Below are 3,701 nucleotides of genomic sequence, written 5' to 3'. Positions count from 1 at the left end.
CTTATTTGATCAAAATTCCCCGCTGTGCAGTAAAAATTGGCGACTAGTCGGGAGTAGGCGCTATTAAATCGGTAGGCGCCACTCTACCGATGCGACTAGCAAAAGGGCCCTTACTCGGTTTAGAAAACGAGTTAGCCGGCGACTAGCTAGCCGACTCAGCCGAGTTGCCCTAGTCGCTAGTCGCCGACTAACTCGGGCCAGCAAACAGTTTTTTTTTTTTTATTCAGCCCTTGTTTCTATCTTGGGTTTTATCCCTTTTCACCCATCTTCATACAGCAGCTACGACAAAGAGGGAAGGGAAGGAGCTTTGCCGCCATTGAAGCCTTGAAGGTCACTCAACTCGATTTTCTCTCTCTAGATCATCTCACCTTCTCGGGTTTCTCTCTCTAAAACTTCTAAGTTACAACACAGTTGGTAATATTTCTTCTTCTTCTTCATCTCTACTGGATTTTATCTCTCTGCTCTCTAGTATTTCTTTATTTCTTACTTTCTTAGTCAGTTAGTTGCTAAGTTTATTTTTATTAGTTTATACTTCACTGATTTTAAGTTCAAATCAATACTGTTATTCTGTTAATGATTGAGTTAATGAAATAATGAGTTTATAAATGGAAAGTTTATGATTGTTTATTTGTTTGTCAATGTTTATTACTTGTTTAGTTTGTTTGTCATGGCTTCTTCGGATGCTGCAAGTGGACCTATTTTGAAAAGAAATTCAGGTGATATAGCATGGGAATGGGGAGAATGTAGAAATCCCAATGATTTGAATTCCGTGTGGTGTAAATTATGTGGAAAGAAGATGTCCGGGGGAATTTACAGGTTGAAGGAACATCTTGCTCACCGAAAGGGAAATGTGAAAGGATGTGGTAAAGTTACTCCGGAGATAACAGCTAAAATCATTGAAGCATTGAACGAGGCAACTAAGAAAAAAGCTGAGAAATCTAGGATTAGTAATATAATTCAGAACCATGATATCTTGATGACTGGTAATATTGAAGATGAAGATGTTGACATCAATGACATGGTTGAAGGTCAAGGGCTTACCAAAAGTACCAATACTATTGGTACAAGCAGTAGTCTAAAACCTCTAAAGCGATCAAGCGATGTTAGAGGTCCGATGGATACTATTTTTAAGCCTGACTTTAAGAAGATGAAACAAGATACGTTAGACAAGAATAACCCTATCAAGATTGCTTTGATGGAAGAGGCTTGGGACAAATATGCCATTTGGGCATTTGAAATCGGATTGCCCTTTAATGCAGTAGAACCTGAAAGCTTTCAAGCTTTTCTAAATGCAGTTGGAGAATATGGAAGAGGGTTGCCAGCACCAACTACCTACCATGTGAAAACAACTTTATTTAGGAAGCAATTGCATCGGATGAAGGGGTTTGTTGAGTCTTTTAGGCCACATTGGAAGGAATTCGGATATTCTATTATGTCTGATTTCTGGACTGATGGGAAAGGACGATCTTTGATTAACTTCTTAGTGAATTGTCCACAAGGAACCGTGTTTCTGAAATCTATTGATGCATCTGAGTACATTAAGGATGCAAATCTAATTGTAGGAATGATTAATGAAGTGATCGAAGATGTAGGGTCGGAAAATATTCTCCAGGTATACCTTTTAAACTACATCGAGTTATTTATTTTGATTTTTAATTATTAATTACTGATCTAATTACTTTATCTTTCTTTTGTAGTTTATCACGGATAATGGTTCTAATTTCAAGGCTGCAGGCAAGATTTTGATGGAACAACGTCCTCATATGTTCTGGACTCCGTGTGCTGCACATTGCGTCAACTTGATGCTACAAGATATTGGTAACAAATTTCCTAAGATCAAGAGTGCTTTGTCGGAGTCTAAAGTTGTTGTTGTATACATCTATAATCATGGCAGAGTATTGAACATGATGAGGAAGTTAACGGGTGGAAGAGAGTTGCATAGATCTTGTGTAACCAGGTTTGCTACTTCTTTTTACACACTTAAGAGTATTCATGAGAATAGGGGTCATTTGCAAATGTTGTTTGTGTCTGATCAATGGACAAAATCAGACTATGCTAAAAAGAACGATGGAAAGAGAGTTGCAAAGATAGTAGCAAAAAACACTTTTTGGGATAATGTGCATTTTGCCTGTCGGGTGTTGTCACCACTCGTTGATGTTGTGAGGTTGGTAGATACTGAGCAGAAACCTAGTATGGGTACATATATGAAGCAATGTTAAGGGCAAAAGAGCAGATCAAGAAAAACCTTGAAAATGAGCATGTTGCTCGAGCAAAAGTTTGGGAAATTATTGATGGAAGATGGACTGATCAACTCCATCATCCTTTGCATGCAGCTGGTTTTTACTTGAATCCCGCTTTGTATGATTTATATGGTCCTGAAGTGGTTGAGACCGATAGTATCACAAATAGCATTTTTCTTGCAATGAGTAAACTTATTGATGATGATCAAATTGACCAAGTACAAGTGGAATTACTACATTAAAGAGATGCAAATGCATCACTGGGGCATCCATATGCTATGAGATCAAGAACAACAATGCAACCACGTAAGTTTTTTTTTCATAATGTCACATTTTACTTGAATATGTGATTATCTTGATATAAAAATTTACTTTTTGTGAATAAATAATAAATATAGATCAATGGTGGAGGCTACATGGTAAAGGACTGCCTCACCTCCAAAAGTTTGCTATTAAAATTTTGAGTCAAACATGTAGTGCCTCACCATGTGAGCGCAACTGGAGCGCCTTTGACCATGTAAGTTATATATCAATTTCTAATTTTTATTTATAACATTAAATTACACACTTTCTTGATGCTTTTGTACATTTTTATTCTCTAGGTACACTCAAAGAAGAGGAACTGCTTGTTGCAAGCGAAATTGAACGATGTTGTGTATATTCAATACAATAGGAAGCTGGAAGTTCGATACCTGAGGAAGAAGAATGCATGTGGCAGCAATAGAGATGATGGTCTTGATCCAATTGTTCTGAAGGAGGTTGAAGAAAATGATGAATGGGTTATTCCAAATGATGAAGAACTTCAAGATTTCGTCAACATGGGTGATTCTCTGACATGGCAACAAGTTCGGCAAACTCAAGGAGTGACTAATCTAAGAGGACCAAGAACGAGGAGCCAAGGGGCTTCTGGTTCAAACACATGTCTGTCTTATACACTTGTTGATGAGGAGGATGCCGAAGAAGCTGAACTTGAAGTTGAAGGATCACGATTTTTAGATTTTAATGAGTGATAATGTGTTTTAGTAGTGGAATATGCTTTGGGATTTGGGAACTGTGTGTTTTAGTTTGTTTTGCTTTGGTTTAAGACATGTTAAGACTTGAAGTATTGCTTTTGTTAGACATGTTAAGGCTAAGAGTTTTTGTTATTTGGTACATTTTAAGATTTAAGAATGATATTTCTTTACTGTTGGTTGCACTCAACTTTTGGAACTTAAATCATAAGTTATAACTAGCTTGTTTCTTTTAATATGTATATTATTTTAACATGTTATTGTTTGATTCTATAGGTACATACTAACATACATAACAATGAGCATTCAGCACTAAAAGAAAGTTGGAAAACATCATTGTCAAAGGATGAAATGTAAGTATCATCTCCAATTTATTGTTTTCAACACTAAAATTGAATGTTATGCACTTATACATGTGTATATACAATATATATATATTATATAATTTTAT

At 36.2% G+C, this 3,701-nt stretch overlaps 1 pseudogene; it reads left to right on the top strand.

The window, feature by feature from the left end:
- The first annotated feature begins 667 nt into the window (after positions 1 to 667).
- Positions 668 to 3,250, top strand: LOC147539325 (uncharacterized; annotated as a pseudogene).
- Positions 3,251 to 3,701: the final 451 nt, after the last annotated feature.

The sequence above is a fragment of the Eschscholzia californica genome, unplaced genomic scaffold (assembly GCF_041429995.1).
Source record: "Eschscholzia californica isolate CP2 unplaced genomic scaffold, dmEscCali1.0.p SCAF_5, whole genome shotgun sequence".
Classification (NCBI taxonomy): domain Eukaryota; kingdom Viridiplantae; phylum Streptophyta; class Magnoliopsida; order Ranunculales; family Papaveraceae; genus Eschscholzia; species Eschscholzia californica.
Note: the sequence above shows the minus strand (reverse complement) of the source record. Positions and strands in the feature narration are given on the sequence as shown.